Source organism: Nycticebus coucang, chromosome 4 (genome assembly GCF_027406575.1).
Source record: "Nycticebus coucang isolate mNycCou1 chromosome 4, mNycCou1.pri, whole genome shotgun sequence".
NCBI lineage: Eukaryota > Metazoa > Chordata > Mammalia > Primates > Lorisidae > Nycticebus > Nycticebus coucang.
In genome coordinates this window covers 29,958,020-29,980,375 of record NC_069783.1, presented here as the reverse complement: position 1 = coordinate 29,980,375, position 22,356 = coordinate 29,958,020, and the positions used below count along the sequence as shown (strand labels likewise).

At 41.3% G+C, this 22,356-nt stretch overlaps 1 pseudogene; it reads right to left on the bottom strand.

Annotated features, from left to right (window-relative positions):
* Positions 1 to 6,409: 6,409 nt before the first annotated feature.
* Positions 6,410 to 7,385, bottom strand: LOC128584282 (transmembrane protein 120B-like; annotated as a pseudogene).
* Positions 7,386 to 22,356: the final 14,971 nt, after the last annotated feature.

Sequence of the window (22,356 nt, the reverse complement as noted above, 5' to 3'; positions counted from 1 at the left end):
ATCTCTTTTTTAAATCTCTCTGATATGCTTCTTAATTTCTTCTCTGTATTGTCTTGAAGTTCACTCAATTTCTTCAGGATAGATACCTTGAAGTCCCTGTTTGAGAAGTAACATGTCTCCATCACTCCAGGATTGGTCACTGGCACCTTATTTAGTTTGTTTGGTGAGGTCATGTTTTCCTGGATGTTCTTGATGCCTGAGGATGTTCATCAATATCCAGGCAGTAAAGAGTTAGCTTGTGGCTCAAAGGGGTAGGGCGCTGGCCCCATATGCCAGAGGTGGTGGGTTCAAACCCAGCCCTGGCCAAAAAAAAAAACTGCAAAAAAAAAAAAAAAAAAAGAGTTAGGTATATATATATATATATTTTTTTTTCTTTTCTTTTTTTTTTTTTTTTTGTGGTTTTTGGCCAGGGCTGGGTTTGAACCTGCCACCTCCAGCATATGGGACTGGTGTCCTACTCCTTGAGCCACAGCGCCACCCGTTGGTATATATTTTAATCTTCACAGTCTGGGCTTGTCTGAATCTGTCCTTCTTGAGAAGGCTTTCCAGGTATTCAAAGGGAATTGAGCATTGTGAGCTAAGTGCTTGGTCACTGTAGCCATATCAGTACTGGGGGTGCCTCAGTCAGTGCTGTGACTCTTGCAGATTCCTGGTGGTTTTGCCTTGATGGACTTAAGTAAGATATGGGAGAATTCCCTGGATTACTAGGCAAAGTTTCTCACTTTATTCCCTCACTCTCTATGCTGCGGGAGGAGTGATGTGGGCACTCCCTTGTGGCCACTAGCACCAGCTCATACCTGAAGCCAACGTAGTCTCACCCAAAGCTCATGGTGACTGTTGCCTGTCTACTTTTGATGTTTATTCAAAGCCCAAAGGCTCTTTAGTCAGCTGGTGGTGAATCTCATCTGGACTGGGTCCTTTTATTCAGGGCAACATGTTTTCTTCTGGCCTAGGCTGGGTCCAGAAATGCCATTCAGAAGTATGGCCTGGATTTGGGGGTTTTAGGAGTCTGCTTGGTACTTTATTTTACTGTGGCTGAGCTGGTACCCAACTTGCAAGACAAATTCCTCTTTCATTTTCCTTCCTTAAGTGGGAGAAGACTCTTCCTGAACCACACTTCCTATAATTGGGGGAGGGGTGACACAGGCATCAGCTTGGTTGCTGCTGCTGATGTCTCCCTGGGTCACGTGCATCTCAAGTCCATTGGCTCAGAGCCAGCATAGCCATGGGTATTGCCCAAGGACTGCAGCCTTTGTGGCCTGTCTTATGAATTTAGTCCAGGCCCCCACTGTTCTTTATCAGCCGGTGGTGGGGGTAGCCAGAACTTGGGTTTGGGGACAGAGGATTTCCCTCTGGTGGGCTGGTCTAAATGCTCTCTTCATAGGCACTCGAAGAATTCTGCCCTGTGCTGTGTTCTTCTGTGCCAGGGAGGCCCTCAGTTTCAATGCACCCCCACAATCCCCAGGCACACAGATTCTTTCTCTAATTGCTGTGCTAACATGGCTGGGGTAATGGGGTGGAGGTGGCATAGGCAAGGTAAAGCTGTCTTTTTTGCCCTCTTCAGTGTATCTTTTCTTGACAAAATGTTAACACCAGGTAGTATGAATGCTTGCCTGACTTTTGGTTCTCCCGAAGGTGCTTGCTTACATGGATAGGTGTTGAATTTGGTGAATTTGGTGTTGTGTGGAAGGGTGATCACTGGAAATTTCTGTCTGAGCATCTTACTTTGCCCCTCTACATCTCTTGATAAGGTAAACAGACTAAGGGGTACAGGAGAAATTGTATGAATGTTGATTAATTTGAGGCTCCCATTCCAAATCTGTTTATAATTATCTTATTGTTTTCTTTACCAGTGAGTTCAGAATAAAAGCTATTCTCTACAGTAAACACAGGCCAGTGAAAACTTACAGAAAAGTAGTAGAGGATATGAGGTGGATAGATACAGAATAAAGTAATAAAAAGTAGTTAACATGTATCCAGTGGCTAGTATGGCTCCTGAAGCTAACTTGTTAAGGACATGTAGTTAGTAAGTGTCAGAGCAGGATGTAAACCTAGGTATATCTGACTCCAAATCCCATGCTGTTTACTCCTACAAGATGATGAGAGGACATTTGGGAATGACTTACATAAAAATAAATTGGAGAAAATGTATTATCTCTCATTTCTGATATGCTGCTTCTTTTCTTTTTTTTTTTTTTTTGTAGAGACAGAGTCTCACTTTACTGCCCTCAGTAGAGTGCCGTGGCGTCACACGGCTCACAGCAACCTCCAGCTCTTGGGCTTATGTGATTCTCTTGCCTCAGCCTCCTGAGCAGCTGGGACTACAGGCGTCCGCCACAACACCCAGCTATTTTTTTGTTGCAGTTTGGCCGGGGCTGGGTTTGAACCCACCACCCTTGGCATATGGGGCCGGTGCCCTACTCACTGAGCCACAGGTGCTGCCCTGATATGCTTCTTTTTAAATGAGAGGGAAAGAAGTGAAGTTGCAGATGGGTAACTCTACCTGTACTTCCTACAGGCGAGGTGCTACAGTGTTGATCAATTGTGATGGGAATGAGGTGGAAACAAGGTAAAATTACTGCACTGTTATACATGAGGGATGTGGCTCTCAAATCTCCTCTCCTTTGGTTCTCAACTCTTTGAACAAGGATGAGAGAGTGTTTATATCTAGAAGCAAATTCCTAGCAAAGTAGACAAGAAATCAGAAGCATCCAGATCAAAGCTGTTTCCTATGAAACTGTAGGACTCTGGGAAAATCACTTAGCTTTTGTCAGCTTTACTTCCTCTGACTGTAAAATGTGGGTTGTAGCATGTGGCAAACCTACTTGACAGGCTTGTTGTGAGAACCAAATGAGACTGTGAGTTTACCTGTGATTACTCTTTTGAGAGATCTGGTGGCAAGCAAGACCTTTAGTTTTGGTGGAATAAGGGCCCTGGAAGATGTCATCCCAATAGTGAGTTGAGTGCCCTTAACTCCTGAGTCTGACCCCCATCCCTCCTGTACACAGACATACACTCTTAGTGACCCGCTTCATCCCTTCCACCACCCAAAGCCTCTGCTTCCCAAGCCCTGGAAAACACCACTCCCCAACAAAACCTATTAGGAAAACTTTTAGAGGAGTGGGGACTCCTGACCGGGCTGGGCCCCATTTTTGGTAATGTGCTGGTAGGATGTTTGAGAATTAGTTCTGAAAGTCATTACGTTTCCCCTAAATGGATTTTTTTTTTCCTGGAAGGCCATAAAAATAGAAGAGATTAAAATTTTTACTGGGTTGATCAGGTTACACACATCCTCTAGCCCGATGCATCACAAACAAGAAAATAATAAAAGGCATTTACACAGAGTCTTTTTTTTGCCAGGGGTCATCTCAACACATCATAAAACATTAGGACATGACAAGTAGGAGATTGGGATCAGCTGTGCCTATAAACCAGCACTCACTCATAGCCTGTGCATTTAGGGTGGGAGAAAACTTGGACGGGCTCTTGGGGTTGCATAAACAGGCCTTGTGAAGCGGTGAGAGTGCACTCTGGGACCACCCTTTCCCTGCAGACTCAAGGAAAACTGGATTCTAGTTTGCCTGTGGCTGCTCTGACCAGAAGCTTCAGGCCCCATCTGTTCCTGGTACTGAAAGCGTCCAAGATGCAGGCCATGACTTTTTACCCAGTGTCTGAAGCTCTTTAAATTCAGTCTTTGAGAAAACTAGGCTGGAAGAATGATGTTATCAACAAAAATGATGATTTCCTTTGGAGGAAGTTGAAGAGTTCAGTTTGTGACAGTATTTCAGACATCGTTTATTTTAAACTTGTTGACTCTTACTCAGAGTTCATCCTCTGTAGCTGGATGGGGAGCAGGGTAGAGAGGGACCCAGGTTTCACTCCACCCGACACTTGCCTTTGCCTATATTTGATCACAGGATTTGCCATTGACTTGTTTCTGCCATCTAGACTATAAATTTATTGATTTATTGATATATTAGTGTTCAATAAATGTCTGTCTTAAATATACTCAACCTGAATACAGGGCTTATTAATTCCCCTGAATTTAAAAATCATCCTTTCATTGATATACTTTTATCCCAAATTATAGGATCTGTCCTTGGCAATTATCTACTTGATGTATTCATGAATATCTCATGAAAATATCAAAGTCAAAATGCCAAAAATGTCACTGAACTCTGTTCCCCACCAGTCTGTCCTTCTGACACATTAAATTTTCTCCACCTCAGTAAGTGACACCACATCTACTTAGTTATTCAAACCGGAAATCTAGAAGTCATATTTCATTCTCTCCTTTCCTGACCTTGGCATTGAATTCACTGTCAAAATCATCTCTAAAATGTATCTCAAATTCTTCTACTTTGATTTATTACCTTAGTCCAGGTTAATATCATCTATCATCTGGATACTACAAACAAGCTCCCAAATGATCCTGTTTGCATTTTTTCCCCCAATAACCCATTCTCTTATGCTCTAAATAATAGTCTTTTCTCCACATCAAGACTTTAACCCACTTCCTACTTTCCTTTGTGGGTTACAAGAAAATCCCAGACCTTTCTAAAATCCAGAATTATTATATATATTATATGTGGGTGTGGTTTAATATTATATATACAGTTACATATGTACATAAATACACATGTACACACACAAATACATACCACCTCTTTTTTTCCTAAAAAAACCCCACAATTTTATTATTGAACTTAAAAATTTAATGTATTAAAATATTAAATATTTTTGAGTCAATATTCAGTTTCCCAATTATATAATAATATAACAGTTTTAATAGTTTTTAAATATTAAGGTCTGAATAAGGTCAATGGATTGTTATTGGTTATGTTTCATAACTATTTAATTATTATTTATTTTTAGACAGAGTCTCACTATTTTTAGACAGTTTCACTATGTCACCCTTGATAGAGCACTACGGCATCACAGCTCACAGCGACCTCTAACTCTTGGGCTTAAGCGATTCTCTTGCCTCAGCCTGGAGGCAAGGACTACAGGTGCCTGCCACAACGCCTAGCTATTTTTTTTTGTTGCAGTTGTCATTGTTGTTTAGCTGTTCAGGGCTGGGTTCATACCCTCTAGCCTTGGTGTATGTGGCGGATGCCATAACCACTATGCTACGGGCACTGAGCCTTCATAAACCTTTTAAATTGCTAGGTCCCCCCACTGTTTTTTCCCTTACAAGTTATTTGTTAAAGAAATTAAATTATTCTTCCTGAATGTCTCACAATCTGGATTTTTATTATTGCATATCTTCAGTATATTTTAACATGTCCCTTTGTTGCAGTATTTCTTTCTTTCTTTTTTTTTTTTTTGTAGAGGCAGAGTCTCACTTTATCGCCCTTGGTAGAGTGCTATGGTGTCACATAGCTCACAGCAACCTCCAACTCCTGGGCTTTAGGTGATTCTCTTGCCTCAGCCTCCCAGTAGCTGGGACTACAGGCATCCGCCACAACACCCAGCTATTTTTTGTTGCAGTTTGGCCGGGGCTGGGCTTGAACCCACCACCCTCGGCATATGGGGCCGGCGCCCTACCCACTGAGCCACAGGCGCTGCCCCCGTTGCAGTATTTCTTATATATTGGTTGATGAATTTAGAGACTTGACTAGATTTAGGTTTGATTTTTGGGGGGGATGATTACTTCATAGATGGTATTATATTTTTCTGTTAGAAGACTTGTGATAACTGATTGTCCCTCAACTATTAATTAAATGCCTAGATATTTACTTCATGAGATGCTGTAAAAGTAAATTTTACATCGGGGGGCATCAGGCAACCCGAGAGGGATGGAGCTTCCAGGGTCCCTCAGAGCCCACAGGCTCTGTGACACCCACAGGTGGTGACCCTTGGACCCTGAGAACCACCCAGGTGGCCACAGATGGGCAAGGCAGGAAGCATAAAAGTATCCAAAGGACAGTGGTTCTCTGAGAACTTGATAGCTTCTGCTGCAGGGAGTGGAGCTTATAGCAGAGGTCAAGGCCCCAGGAGAGGGGAGGCTCTGCAGGCATGAGCTTGGAGGGCTTCATTCCACTGTCCTGCCTGGGACTCAGTAAGTAGCAGGTCCGCAGAAATCCAACCCCCATGAGACACATCCAAAGTGAGAAGTTCAAATGATAGGAGTGGGGCTTCCTGAGGCTTCAGGCTTCTCCCTCAGGAAGAGTAGCCCAGTCTCGGCTGGGGCCTCAGGAGAACCTGGTATTAAATATGTTATAATACTGTGCGCACAGGCAGGGTTCACATTCCTTGTGTTTGGTAGGGACCAGGCCTGGGCCCTACAGCGATGCCAGTGTCCCCTGAGATAGCTACAGCCTGGCACTGCTGGGGGCGCTCAGCAGCCCAGGTGCCACCAGGCTCCCCAGCAGTCTCAAAGTCCAGGAGCTGAAGGGGCACAGGAGTCTCAAGCCTTCTTGGTCTTGTTTCTGTTCTGGAGTTTAGTGTACCCAACTTTGAGTGTGGTCAAGAAATTGCTGAGGAAGAGGAGGAGGAACGTGAGCACCAGCACAAACACCTGCCATGCTCTGCATTCCTTGTGCTTTGACTGCATTGTGGAGCTGCCAGAAGTGGCCACAGAAGAGGAAAGGCAGGAGGAAGGTGAGGCTGTGCCACATCCAGGGCTGGAAGCCCTCCACACTGAGGTCCAGGTGATTCCTCTCCCCTTGGGCCTGCACCCGGTAGAGGCAGCCCCTCTGGTAATAATATTGTAGGAATTGGACATAGCTCTGAAAAACTAAAAATGCTAAAAACTGATTTGGGAACTTATGATAAATCAGTCCTTTAGGCCAGGTCAGCATCACTCTGGACAGGCATATGGAGACGTAATGGTGAGACGCCTACCAGCCTTTAATTCCTGAGCCATTGCTGATGAGGATGCTCTCCTGGATCGTCAGGGCGCATATCACACCAGCATGAAATTACAGACCTCACGGGTCACCCTGTAGTGGAGCACAAATCGACACGCCACAGCACCCAGGAGCAGGATGACAGTCAGGTAGAGCTTGAATTTCTCATACTCGTCCTTGCTGGCAAACTTGGCCTGGTTGTTGGGGAGAGTCACGTTCACAATGCCGAGCACCAGATTCAGGTAGAGCCCGTTCTTCTTGGGCAGTAGGCCCCCAGGTCAAAGAAGACATTCTGCAGTTCCTTGAAGTCGGTAGAGATCTGCTTAATGAGCTCCCCCTCCTCTAACTGGCGTGGTGCTTGCCTCTCTGGAGTGTGTGTGTCAGGTCCTTGAAACGTTTCTTCTGCTTACTGTTGGAACCACTGCCCAGAGTCTGCAGTGCACTCAGCTCCTCCAGCTTTTGCTTGTAGACCCTGTGTGTCTCCTGAAATTCCTGAAATGCTCCCTCCAGCTCGTGCCATTCGCACTCGCACATTGTGCAGTGGTGCAGGGCAGTGGCTGCTGCTACTCCTGCGCATGGCCCGATGGCCACCCGCACCCCACAGCCACCCGCCAGCTCCCTGGCTGCACTTCCAGTTTTATATTATTTTTATTTTTTATTAAATCATAGCTGTATACATTAATGTGACCATGGGGCACCATCCACTGGTTTTATAGACTGTTGGACACATTTTCATCACACTGATTAACATAGCCTTCCTGGCATATTCTTAGTTATTGTGTTAAGACATTTATAGTCTACATTTACTAAGTTTCACATGTACCCTTGTAAGATGCACCACAGGTGTAATCCCACCAATCACCCTCCCTCCACTCACCTCTCCCCTCCCTTCCCTCTCTTTCCCCCTTCCCCCTATTCTTAGGTTGTAACTGGGTTATAGCTTTCATGTGAAAGCCACAAATTAGTTTCATAGTAGGGATGAGTACATTGGATAATTTTTCTTCCATTCTTGAGATACTTTACTAAGAAGAATATGTTCAGCTCCATCCACGTAAACATGAAAGAGGTAAATTCTCCATCTTTCTTTAAGGCTGCATAATATTCCATGGTGTACATATACCACAATTTATTAATCCATTCATGGATTGATGGGCACCTGGGCTTCTTCCATGACTTAGCAATTATGAATTGAGCTGCAATAAACATTCTGGTACAAATATCTTTGTTATGATGTGATTTTCGGTCTTCTGGGTATATGCCTAGTAGAGGAATTATAGGATTGAATGGCAGATCTATTTTTAGATCTCTAAGTGTTCTCCAAACATCTTTCCAAGAGGAATGTATTAATTTGCATTCCCACCAGCAGTGTAGAAGTGTTCCCTTTTCTCCACATCCACGCCAACATCTCTGGTCTTGGGATTTTGTGATATGGGCTAATCTTACTGGAGTTAGATGATATCACAAAGTAGTTTTGATTTGCATTTCTCTGATGATTAAAGATGATGAGCATTTTTTCATATGTCTGTAGGCTGTGCGCCTGTCTTCTTCAGAGAAGCTTCTCTTCAAGTCCCTTGCCCAGCCTGTGATGAGATCACTTGTTCTTTTCTTGCTTATATGTTTGAGTTCTCTGTGAATTCTGGTTATTAAACCTTTGTCGAAAAAAATAACCTGCAAATATCTTCTCCCATTCTGAAGGCTGTTTGCTTGCTTTACTTACTGTGTTCTTGGCTGTGCAGAAGCTTTTTGGTTTGATCAGGTCCCAGTAGTGTATTTTTGAAGCTGCTTCAATTGCTCGGGGGGTCCTCCTCATAAAATACTCGCCCAGACCGATTTCTTCAAGGGTTTTCCCTGCACTCTCCTCTAGTATTTTTATAGTTTCATGTCTTAAGTTTAAATCTTTGATCCAGTGAGAGTCTATCTTGGTTAATGTTGAAAGGTGTGGGTTCAGTTTCAGTCTTCTACAGGTTGCCAGCCAGTTCACCTAGCACCATTTGTTAAATAGGGAATCTTTTCCCCACTGAATGTTTTTAATTGGCTTGTCAAAGATTAAATAATGGTAAGTAGCTGGATTCATCTCTTGGTTCTCTATTCTATTTCAGACATCTACTTCTCTGTTTTTGTGCCAATACCATGCTGTTTTGATCACTTTCGATTTGTAGTATAGTCTGAAGTCTGGTAGCGTGATTCCTCCTGCTTTGTTTTTATTTCTGAGCAATGTCTTGGCTATTCAAGGTTTTTTTCTGATTCCATATAAAACGAAGTATTGTTTTTTCAAGATCTTTAATGTCAGTGGAGCTTTAATAGGGATTGCATTAAAATTGTATATTGCTTTGGGTAGTATGGACATTTTAACAATGTTGATTCTTCCCAGCCATGAGCATGGTATGTTTTTCCATTTGTTAACATTTTCAGCTATTTCTTTTCTTAGAGTTTCATAGTTCTCTTTATAGAGATCTTTCACGTCCTTCATTAGATAAATTCCCTAATATTTCATCTTCTTTGGCACTACTGTGAATGGAATGGAGTCCTTAACTGTTTTTATATTTTTATTTTTTTTATTGTTAGGATTCATTGAGAGTACAAAAAGCCAGGTTACACTGATTGCATATGTTAGGTAAAGTCCCTCTTGCAATCATGTTTTGCCTCCAGAAGGGTGTGGCACACACCAAGGACCCACCCCTCACCCCCCTTCCCTCGCTTTGCTTTTCCTTCCTCCCCCCATGACCTTAATTGTCATTAATTGTCCTCATATCAAAATTGAGTACATAGGATTCATGCTTCTCCATTCTTGTGATGCTTCACTAAGGATAATGTCTTCGACTTCCATCCAGGTTAATAAGAAGCATGTAAAGTCTCCATTTTTTTTCAATGGCTGAATAGTATTCCATGGTATACATATACCACAGCTTGTTAATCCATTCCTGGGTTGGTGGGCATTTAGGCTGTTTCCACATTTTGGCGATTGTAAATTGAGCTGCAATAAACAGTCTAGTACAAATGTCCTTATGATAAGAGGATTTTTTCCCTTCTGGGTAGATGCCCAATAATGGGATTGCAGGATCAAATGGGAGGTCTAGCTTGAGTGCTTTGAGGTTTCTCCATACTTCCTTCCAAAAAGGTTGAACTAGTTTGCAGTCCCACCAGCAGTGTAAAAGTGTTCCCTTCTCTCCACATCCATGCCAACCTCTGCATTTATGAGATTTTGTGATGTGGCCCATTCTCACTGGAGTTAGATGGTATCTCAGGGTTGTTTTGATTTGCATTTCTCTAATATATAGGGATGATGAACATTTTTTCATATGTTTGTTAGCCATTCATCTGTCATCTTTAGAGAGGGTTCTATTCATGTCTCTTGCCCATTGGTATATAGGATTGTTGGCTTTTTACACGTGGATTAATTTGAGTTCTCTATAGATCCTAGTTATCAAGCTTTGTCTGATTGAAAATATGCAAATATCCTTTCCCATTGTGTAGGTTGTCTCTTTGCTTTGGTTATTGTCTCCTTAGCTGTACAGAAGCTTTTCAGTTTAATGAAGTCCCATTTGTTTATGTTTGTTGTTGTTGCAATTGCCATGGCAGTCTTCTTCGTGAAGTCCTTCCCCAGGCCAATATCTTCCAGTGTTTTTCCTATGCTTTCTTGGAGGATTTTTATTGTTTCATGCCTTAAATTTAAGTCCTTTATCCATCTTGAATCAATTTTTGTGAGTGGGGAAAGGTGTGGGTCCAGTTTCAGTCTTTTACATGTGGATATCCAGTTCTCCCAACAGCATTTATTGAATAGGGAGTCTTTCCCCCCAGGTATGTTCTTGTTTGGTTTACGAAGATTAGGTGGTTGTAAGATGTTAGTTTCATTTCTTGGTTTTCTATTCTATTCCAAGTGTCTATGTCTCTATTTTTGTGCCAGTACCATGCTGTCTTGACCACTGTGGCTTTGTACTACAGACTAAAATCTGGTATGCTGATGCCCCCAGCTTTATTTGTATTACTAAGAACCGCCTTAGCTATACGGGTTTTTTTCCGGTTCCATACAAAACGCAGAATCAGTTTTTCCAAATCTTGAAAGTATGATGTTGGTATTTTGATAGGAATGGCATTGAATAGGTAGATTGCTTTGCGAAGTATAGGCATTTTAACAATGTTGATTCTGCCCATCCATGAGCATGGTTTGTTCTTCCATTTGTTAATATCCTCTGCTAATTCCTTTCTGAGGATTTCATAGTTTTCTTTATAGAGGTCCTTCACCTCCTTCGTTAGGTATACTCCTAAGTATTTCATTTTCTTTGAAACTATGGTGAAGGGAGTTGTGTCCTTAATTAGCTTCTCATCTTGACTGTTATTGGTGTACACAAAGGCTACTGACTTGTGGACATTGATTTTATATCCTGAAACATACTGTATTTTTTGATGACTTCTAGGAGTCTTGTGGTTGAGTCTTTGGGATTCTCTAAGTATAAGATCATGTCATCCGCAAAGAGGGAGACTTTGACCTCCTCTGTTCCCATTTGGATTCCCTTTATTTCCTTGACTTGCCTAATTGTATTGGCTAGAACTTCCAGCACTATGTTTAATAAAAATGGTGACAGAGGACATCCTTGTCTGGTTCCAATTCTATGTGGAAAAGCTTTCAGTTTTACTCCATTCAGTAAAATATTGGCTGTGGGTTTGTCATAGATAGCTTCAATCAGTTTTAGAAATGTGCCACCTATGCCTATACTCTTCAGTGTTCTAATTAGAAAAGGATGCTGGTATTATCAAATGCTTTTTATACATCTATTGAGAGGATCATATGATCTTTATTTTTGCCTCTGTTAATATGGTGGATAACGTTTATGGACTTATGTATGTTAAACCAGCCTAGCATCCCTGGATGTAACCTACTTGATCATGATGCATGACTTTTTTGATGATAAGCTGTAATCTATTGGTTAGGATTTTGTTGAGAATTTTTGCATCTATATTCATGAGTGAGATTGGTCTGAAATTCTCCTTTTTGTTTGGGTCTGGTTTTGGTAACAGGGTGATGTTTCCTTCATAGAATGTGTTGGGGAAGATTCCTTCTTCCTCAATTTTTTGGAATATTTTCTGCAGTATAGGAATAAGCCCTTCCTTGAAGGTTTGATAGAATTCTGGTGTGAAGCCATCTGGATGCGGGCATTTATTGGTTGGAAGCTTTTTTATTGTTTCTTTAATCTCAGTGCTTGAAATTGTTCTGTTCAGGAGCTCTATTTCTTCCTGGCTGAGTCTAGGGAGAGGGTGTGATTCCAAATATTGATCCATTTTCTTCACATTGTCAAATATCTGGGCATAGAGTTTCTGGTAGTATTCAGAGATGATCTCTTGTATCTCTGTGGGATCAGTTGTTATTTCCCCTTTATCATTTCTGATTTAGGTTACTAGAGATTTTAATTTTCTATTTCTTGTTAGTCTGGCCAATGGTTTATCTATTTTATTAATTTTTTCAAAAAGCCAACTCCTTGTTTCATTAATTTTCTGAATGATTCTTTTTTTTCAATTTCATTGATCTCTGATTTGATTTTGGAGATTTCTTTTTTTCTACTGACAGTAGGCTTAGATTGTTCTTCTTTTTACAACTCCATAAGGTCTCTTGTGAGTTTGTTGATGTGCTCTCTTTCTGTTTTTTGAATGTAGGCATCTAAAGCAATAAATTTTCCTCTCAAAACTGCTTTTGTAGTATCCTACAGGTTTTGGTAGCTTGTGTCTTCATTGTTGTTATGCTCCAGCAAGTTAATAATTTCCTGTTTTATTTCTTCCTGGACCCATCTGTTATTCAACAGAAGATTGTTTAATTTCCATGTCTTGTGTGGGGTTGAACGTTTTTGTTAGAGTTGCATTCCAGCCTTAGTGCTTTATGGTCTGAGAAGATACAAGGTAAAATTTCAATCCTTTTGATTCTGTTGATATTTGTTTTGTGTCCCAGGATATGATCAATTTTTGAGAATGTTCCATGGGGTGATGAGAAGAATGTGTATACTTTATCTTTGGGATGGAGTGTTCTATTTGCGTCTATCAGGCACAGTTGTTCTAGGGTCTCATTTAAATCTCTCATATGTTTGTTTAATTTCTGTTTAGAGGATCTGTCCAGCTCTGTAAGAGGAGTGTTAAAGTCCCCTGTTATTATGGTATTATTGGATATCATATTGCTCAGACTGAGTAAGGTCTGTTTCAAGAATCTGGGAGCATTTAAATTGGGTGCATAAATATTTAGAATTGAAATGTCTTCTTGTTGTATTTTTCCCTTGACCAATATAAAGTGATCATCTTTGTCTTTTTTGACTTTAGTTGCTTTGAATCCACATGTATCTGAAAATAAGATTGCAACTTCTCTTTTCTTCTGAATTCCATTTGCCTGAAAAATTGTCTTCCAACCCTTGACTCGGAGTTTTAATTTGTCTTTTGAAGCCAGGTGTGTTTGTTGCAGACAGCAAATGGATGGCTTGTGTTTTTTAATCCAGTCAGCCAATCTATGTCTCTTCAGTGGGGAATTTAAGCCATTAACATTTATTGAGATAATTGATAAGTGTGGTAGTGTTCTATTCATCCTATTTTGTGAGAGTCCATTGCTTAGTTTTATCTTTTGCATCAGTGTGGAGGTTAGGTTCTGTCCTTTAATTTCTGAGTTTTTACTTTGCTGCTGATTCATTGTGATGATCAGTGTGTAGAATAGGTTGAAGTATTTCCTGTAGAGCTGGTCTTGTTTGGTGAATTTTCTCAATGTTTGTATATCCGTAAATGATTTGATTTCTCTGTGAATTTTAAAGCTTAGCTTAGCAGGGTACAAAATTCTGGGCTGGAAATTGTTCTGTTTAAGTAGATTAAAGGTAGATGACCATTGTCTTCTTGCTTGGAAAGTTTCATTAGAGAAGTCTGTGGTCACTGTGATGGATTTGCCCCAGTAGGTCACCTGGTGCTTACTTCTGGCAGCTTGCAGAATCTTTTCTTTTGTCTTGACTTTGGACAGTTTCATCACAATGTGTCTTGGAGAAGTTCGGTTAGAGTTGAGGCGACCTGGGGTCTGATATCCCTCTGAAAGCAGTGTGTCAGAATCTTTGGTGGTATTTGGGAAATTTTCTTTTATAATATTCTCTAGTATGGCTTCCATTCCTCTGGGGCATTCTTCTTCCCCTTCTGGGATTCCTATAACTCGTATGTTGGAATGCTTCAAAATGTCCCATAATTCTGACAGTGAACATTCTGCTTTCTCTGTCTTCTTTTCTGCCTCTTTTACTATCTCAGTTATCTCAAGAACTTTGTCTTCTGCCTCTGAAATTCTTTCTTCTGCATGGTCTAACCTGTTGCTGATACTTTCCATTGCATCTTTAAGTTTCCTTATTGACTGTTTCAGTTCCTTCAGCTCTGCTATATCCTTTGTATATTCTTCGTATTGTTCATCTCTTATTTGATTCTGTTTTTGGATTTCCTTTTGATTATTTTCCACTTGAATAGCAGTTTCCTTCATTGTTTCCATCATTTCCCTCCTTGTTCTCATCATATGTATTCTAAATTCCCTTTCTGTCATTCCTAAGATTTCTTTATTGGTGGAATCCTCTGTAGTAGCTAACTCATGGTACCTTGGAGGGGTTGTTCTGGACTGGTTCTTCATGTTGCCTGGAGTTTTCTGCTGATTCTTCCTCATGAGTGATTTCTTTTATCTGTTTCCTTGCCCTAATATTCCTTTCACTTCCTCTTGCTCTTTAAGTTTCTGTGCCTGTGGACTAAGGTTTCTATGAGTCCTTTTGGTATAGGACCAGAAGGATGAGAAGGTTTAAAAGCAAGAAGTGATGAAAGAAAGAAAGAAAGAACAAAACGAAAATAGAGAAAGGAGAGGGGGTTGATAAAAGGAATATTGACAAAAGGAAGAGAGGCACATAAAGTGGGAGACAGAGCAATATATGTGTACAGTAGGGTACTTTGACACAACCTTAAAAACCCCCAGCCTCTGGGGGTGCCCGGTTGGGTGGTTCCCTTGAGGTCAACAAATCTTTGCTAACCTGATCAGACACAGTACCCCACCTCCACCAGGTAGAGAGGAAAGACAAAAATGCTACAAATCAAACCAAAAGAAGCAAACAGAAAACTTTATGGGATAAAATTCGGTGAAAAACCAAATATTTGTGGTAGAAATACTAGCAAAAATGAAGTTCCAGTTATTGAAAAAGGCAGCAATGGGAATTTGTATTTATACTAGAAAACTGGAGAAAGAAAAGAAAAAAATCTGTACAGAAAAGGTTGAAATTAAAAAACAAAACAACATCAGAATAAACAACAAACAAACAAAGAAAAAAACTCAACCCAAAACAAAGCAGTATATATATCTTGTTGAATATTGTGTGGGCAACAGGTGGTCTTCTGGGGTATGAGATGTTAATTACAATGCTGATAGGACTGGAGGCCTCTGCTGATTTCTCAAACACCACAGGGTAGACACCCTAAGTCTCTCTTCAGCCCCCTTAAAAGGCACTTTAAGCTTCTAAACTTGCTAAGCAGAAGTTTTCCCAGGAAAGTGCCTGTCGCTGGAATCACTGGTGAAGTGGCTATCCACTTATCCAGTGTGCCAAATCTGGTCTCACTGTGCCCCTGAGGGTTAGGGCTGTAAGGTGGCTCAGATCTTGCCTTTAGGCTGCTCAGTCCCTAGGTTACTAGTTCCTGCCCAATCCTTGCTCTGCAACCCCTAGGGTGGACCTTGTTGGGGCAGTTCTCTCACAATGGCTCCCTGTGTCCCACAGCCAAACACTATTAGCTCCATCTGTCCATCTCAGTGGTCTAGTCTGGGGTCCCACACAATGCCCAACATTCTCTGCACTCCCGCTCAAACTCTTCCCAAGGCAGTTCATCTGAGGGCCAAGTCCAAAAACACCAAAACAGTTCACAGGTAAGGCCTTTCCGGTTTGCAGTCTCACTGCTACTGCATTTATAGCTATCGGCGGGATTAGACCGATTGAACACATGCAATTACTTGCCAGTTTTCCACTGTTTTTGTCCTCCTCTTGGGGTTCAGAAGACTCTCGCTGACTCCCTGTATCCTCAAAGGGATGATTATAGGCAAATTCCACCAGCCAGACATGCCTGGAGTCTTATCTCCCTAGACTCATGGTGCCCAGAAGCAAGGAAGCTGTTACTTGGCTGCCATCTTGCTCGTGGTCCCTTTACTTTTTTCAGCTTGACTATTGTTGGTATATGTAAAGGCTACCGATTTATGAAAGTTGATTTTGTAACCTGAGACACTGCTGTATTCCTTGATCACTTCTAAGAGTTTTGTAGTAGAATCCCTGGTGCTTTCCAGATATACAATCGTATCATCTGCGAAGAGTGAAAGTTTGATCTCTTCTGACCCTATGTGGATACCCTTGATTGGCTTTTCTTCCCTAATTGCGATGGCTGAAATTCCCATTACAATGTTAGAGACCAGTGGAGACAATGGGTAGCCTTGTCTGGTTCCTGGCTGAGTGGAAATGATTTCAATTTAACTCCATTCAATATGATATTTGCTGTGGGTTTGCTGTAGATGACCTCTATCAGTTTAAGAAATGTCCCTTCTATACCAATTTTCTTAAGTGTTCTGATCATGAAGGGATGCTGGATATTATCAAAAGCTTTTTCTGCATCGATTGAGAGAATCGTATGGTTTTTGTTTTTTAATTTGTTTATTTGCCTAATTATACTTAAAGATTTACGTATATTGAACCAGCCTTGAGACCCTGGGATAAAACTTACTTGGTCATGATGTATAATTTGTTTGATGTGTTGCTGGAGTCTGTTTGTTAGGATCTTGTTGAATATTTTTGCATCTATACTCATTAGTGATATTGGTCTATAATTTTCTTTTCTTGTTGGGTCTTTTCCTGGTTTGGGGATCAGGGTGATGTTTGCTTCATAGAACATGTTGGGTAGTCTTCCTTTTTTTCCTACCTTTTGGAACAGGTTGAGTAATATAGGTACTAATTCCTCTTTAAAGGTTTGGTAGAATTCTGATGTGAAACCATCTGGTCCTGGGCTTTTCTTTTTAGGGAAGTTTTGTATGGTTGATGCTATTTCCGAACCTGATATGGGCCTGTTCAACATTTCCACTTGATTCTGGCTACGTCTTGGAAGGTGACGTGCTTCCAAGTATCGGTCAATTTCCTTCAGATTTTCATATTTCTGAGAATAAAGTGTCTTGTAATATTCATTAAGGATTTTTTGAATTTCTGAGGAGTCTGTTGTTATTTCGTTTTTGTTGTTTCTGATTGATGAGATTAGAGATTTTACTCTTTTTTTCCTGATTAGGTTGGCCAAAGGTTTATCTATTTTTTTGACTTTTTTGAAAAACCAGCTTTTTGATTTATTGATCTGTTGTATTATTCTTTTGTTTTCAATTTCATTTAATTCTGCTCTAATTTTGGTTATTTCTTTTCTTCTACTGGGTTTGGGGTTGGAATGTTCTTCCTTTTCCAGTTGCTTGAGATGTCCCATTAAGTTGTTAACTTCCTCTCTTTCCGTTCTCTTGAGGAAGGCTTTCAGTGCTATAAATTTCCCTCTTAGAACTGCCTTTGCGGTGTCCCAGAGGTTCTGATAGTTTGTGTCTTCATTGTTGTTTTGTTCCAAAAAATTGGCAATTTCTTTCTTAATCTCATCTCTGAACCAGCTATCATTCAGCATAAGGTTATTTAACTTCCATGTTTTTGTATGAATATGCAGATTCCTGTTGTTAGTCAGCTCAACTTTTATTCCATGGTGGTCTGAGAAGATGCAAGGAATAATTTGTATTCCTTTAAATTTACTGAAGTTAGACTTGTGACATAAGATGTGATCGATTTTGGAGTAAGTTCCATGGGCTGATGCGAAGTATGTGTATTCAGTTTTGTTGGGATGAAATGTTCTGTAGATGTCCGATAAATCCAAATGTTGGATGGTTAGTTTTAAATCTAAAATTTCTTTGCTCACCTTCTTCTTGGAGGATCTGTCCAACACTGCCAAAGGAGTGTTGAAATCTCTGAATATCATGGAGCTGGAGGAAATCAAGTTGCTCATGTCTGTTAGAGTTTCTCTTATAAATTGAGGTGCATTCTGGTTTGGTGCATAAAAAATACTAATTGAGATCTCATCATATTGAGTATTACCCTTTACATTGAGTATTACCCTTAACAAATATGAAGTGATCATTCTTATTCTTAGTTACTTTTATTGGTTTAAAGCCTATTGTGTCTGCAAATAGAATTGCCAGACCTGCTTTTTCCTGATTACCATTTGTCTGAAATATGGACAACCATCCTTTCATCCTGAGTCTGTATTTATCTTTTAGGTAAGATGTGTTTCTTGTATGCAGCAAATATCTGGCTTGAGTTTTTGTATCCAGTCAGCCAACCTGTGCCTCTTTAGTGGATAGTTTAAGTTGTTCTCATTAATGGAGAATATTGATAAGTCTGGTAAAATTTTGGGTATTGAGTTTTTCGAAAGTCCAGTGGACATTTTTAATCCTTTCACCAGTATGGAAGTTGGAGTTTGATCAAAATTTCTGAGTGAGTTTCCTTTTGTGGTAGAGGATTGGGCTGGTCATTATGGAGGATAGGTCTGATAATATCCTGAAGAGCTGGTTTGATTATGGCAAATTTCTTCAACACATGAAGGTCATTAAAGTATTTAATTTCTCCATCATAAATGAAACTCAGTTTAGCTGGATACGGAATCCGGGGTTGAAAGTTATTTTGCTTTAGGAGATTCAAAGTTGATGACCACCCTCTTCTGGCTTGAAAAGTTTCAGCAGAGAGATCTGCAGTCATTCTAATATTCTTCCCTTTGTAGGTAATGGATTTCTTACGTCTAGCTGCTTTCAGAATTTTCTCCTTCATATTAACTTTAGTGAAGTTAATTATGATAAGCCTGGGGAATGTCTTATTTGGATTGAGTCATGCTGGGGTTCTGAAACTGTCTGCTATCTGAATTTCAGAATCTCTTGACATGTCTGGAAAATTCTCTTTCATAATTTCATGGAGAAGGGCTTCTGTGCCTTTTGAAGCCACTTCATCACTTTCAGGGATTCCAATGAGGCGGATATTAGCCTTCTTTGAATTATGCCAGAGCTCTCTGAGAGAATGATCCATTTTTGCTCTCCATTTCTCTTCCTTTTCGAGAGTTTGGGAGCATTCAAAAGCATTGTCTTCAATGTCAGAAATCCTTTCTACCGCTTGCGCCACTCTGTTACTGAGGGATTCTATTGTATTTTTCAGATCTTTGAGGGCTGCAAATTCTTGCTTCAGTGTGTCAAAATCTTGGTGGTTTTGTCTTTAAATTCATTAAATTCTTGAGACAACTTTTGAATTTCTCCTCAAATTTCTAATTCCGACTTGAGAATTGCTCCTTGAATTTCTAATTCCAAATTTTCCTCCATTCTATTAATCTTGTTTGCAATCCAAATTCTGAATTCGATTTCTGACATCTCAGCCAGCTGTTCATGAATGGGATCTTCAGTTGCATTTGCCATATCTTTTCTTGGGGGTTTGATCTATTCTGGTTATTCATGTTACCAGAGTTTTTCCACTGATTCCACCTCATGATTGTTTTACACCATTTGATTTTTCCCCTGGAGCTTTGTCAAGGACCCGTACAGTGCTACGGCCTGAGAAACTGGGGACCTGTTTGGTGTGGTGGTGCTAAGTGGCTCTGTCTTGTTTTCAACCAGTCTCTTTCTAACCCTAGTGAAACAGTTACTCTGGGTTGAAGTCTCAGCTGTGGAGAAATACCAGCAATGAATTCACCCCGCACCCCATAAGCAACAATTGGAAAAGGAAAATCAAACCTTCCTACAACCACACACCCAGGGCACAACTCGGATAGTCCTTGGGTGATCGGCTCAGTTCAAAAGGTCTAAATCAATTGTCTCAGTCAGTACCTGTCTCAGGTGGGAGAGTTCAAAAGGTCTCTGGCAACTAGATTGCAGGGGTCTCTGACAACTCAAATATGATTTGCTCCTGTGCTCTGTGAAGTCAGGAGGACCCACCCAGCAAATAGATTAGTCTGGGAAGTTTGATGCCTCCTTCCCCACTTTGCACCTTTGTCACACTGAGTCACTGATAACCCCGCAGGGCTATGACCCAGTTGCCTCCAGTGAGCAGACTCCAGGGATTTGTACCTGCCTGAATCACAAGGAAATCTATGTCTGCTCAGCCAGGCTGCTGCTCTCTGCCTCTATCCAGTAAGGGGAGGTGAGGCCTGACAACCTGGGGTGTTTGATCAGAAGGCTGGGGGGTGTTCACTCAGTTCCACCCCCGCCCCTGATTGATGTTACTGACAGAATAGAACAACTTTGCGGGAATTTGTTTCTGTTTCTGCTAAATTCCCCTGCAGAAGAGAAGCTGTTTTGAGTTCCCAGAACCTGTGCCTCAGCCCCATCTGTGCTACTGTATGGTCTCAACTGTTTGTATTCGCAGCACGGTTACCTGTCAGATCCAGCCTCTGCCTGCCTTCCTTTGTTTAAGCTGGTGGCCGGGTACGTCTTAGGCTCAATAAAGCGGTCTTCAGGGTCAGCCCCATCCTGGGAATCTCCTGGCTCTGTGCATGTGTTTTCTAGTCCCCACACTCCACCCATGCTGGTACTGCCTCAGGCAAACCCTTTACTCACGGAGCCTGAATTTCTGCCCCAGATCTGTTCCATGGTGGTTGCCACCTGAGAAGATGCCCGGCCTCCTCTGGTTGCCCAGAGAGACAGGGTGTGTGACTTTGAAATATCCAGGGGTGAGCTCTATTGTTGCCAAAAATGGCTGCTGCTGTGCCCCTCAGGCCACCACAGCTCCGGCGTGGTCCCCTCTCAGCTGACTGTCCTCTCCTCACTCCTGTGCTGCAGAATCAGCACTGACCAGCTGCAGTTCAGGGCCTGTCCACACCCCTTGAGAAATCACCCAAAAATCTGGACTCCTGGGGGACAGGCCTCCAGACCTCAGAGTGAGAGTGGAGGGGAGTGCTGGGAGCTCAGAATTGTAGGTAGAGAATATATACAGTTTTATACAGTTTTATGCCTGGCAGGAGAACGCCATGGCACCCTAGTAGGGGGAGGTAGGTCCAGATTTAGAGGGTCTCTACCATGGAGTATAGTGGGAGGACCTTTGAACTCTGCTTGGTTGTTTGTGGGGCACACTGAGCTGTTCTCATGGGGGAGGGGACTCCTGTCTGCTTGATGATGGATTTTGTACCTTGTGTTTGTATACTTGGGGTTGCAGCTCGCCTCAGCAGGGTTGATGTGCGTTCTTCAACCTTCTCTCTTGGTGCAGCTCTAATCCACCAGGTTACTTGCTAAATTTCTGTCCTTTAACTCTCCTTCTGGATTGGAGCCTCTGTGAAAAGCTGGCTTTGTCAGCCATCTTGTCTCTGCCCCCCAATTCTTAACATCTTACATTTAATAGCCTTTTGTCATTTCCCACTTTATAGGAATTTTCCACTTTTGGCAGACTTGTGGATCACTATAATCACAGACTGATGAATCCTAGATCTTTTTCTACAGCCCTGACCTCTCTCCTGAACTTTACACCCTCCTTTCCAACTTTATGCTTAGTATCTTCACCTATGATTTGTTTCTAAGGTACCTTAAAACTAAGGGGTCTTGAAAACAATTAATATCCCCAAATCTGCATCTTGTCCATATTTTTATGAGTATTATCATCCACTCTATGAGGCAAGCTGTAAATTTCAAGACACATCATTAGCTCTTTGTCTTCTTAACATTGTGGCAATGTGGGGGTGGGAAAGAAGGGGAGAAATAGATGAGAGTTTGGAAGGCAAATCCTTTAGTGAGACAAAGAATAAAAAGTGAAGCAGCAAGGTGCTGAGTGGTGGAAGAAAGCATGCAAGGACATATCTCAAAGGGCAACATAAGTTATGCTGGGGAGTTTGGCTTGATTCTGAAGACAACAGTGATCTATCCATTGAAGGGCTTTAAGCAAGTGGAGATACATAATAATATCAGGATTTAGAAGACTGAATATGACTGCAGTGTGAAGAATGAATTCCAGGGGCTCAAATTTGAGTCAGGAGGAGTGTCAGGACCTGGATGCAGATAAAGAAATAATGAGATGGCAGAGAGAGAAGATGAAGTCCCAAACAATGTGGGGTATGGGGGTAGCAAAGCAAAGTGGGACTCTTAGTTGAGGAAGAATCTTTGGAGGATGGCTACTTGGAAGGTGCACCTGCCTCAGCTAGGGAGACATGGTGGGGACCAAGAGGGGAAGGCTGTGTGTGAGAACACTTGAGGACAAATAAACTAGCCCATGAGAGTGAAGACAGTCTGGCTTTCTGATCTCACTGTCTCCCCTTATCATGGCTAGAGTTATTTTGCAAAATATGAGTGAAATAATCAGAAGATGATGAATAAAATCAATTTTGGAATAAATCACAAAGGGCAAAACTTAATATGTAGACTTGTTGCAACACGATTGCACTAGGAACTGAAAGGAAAGTGGGGCTTATTTTCTTACAAATAGTTTTTGATTATTCATAAGACTTTAATGTTTTTCCTTGA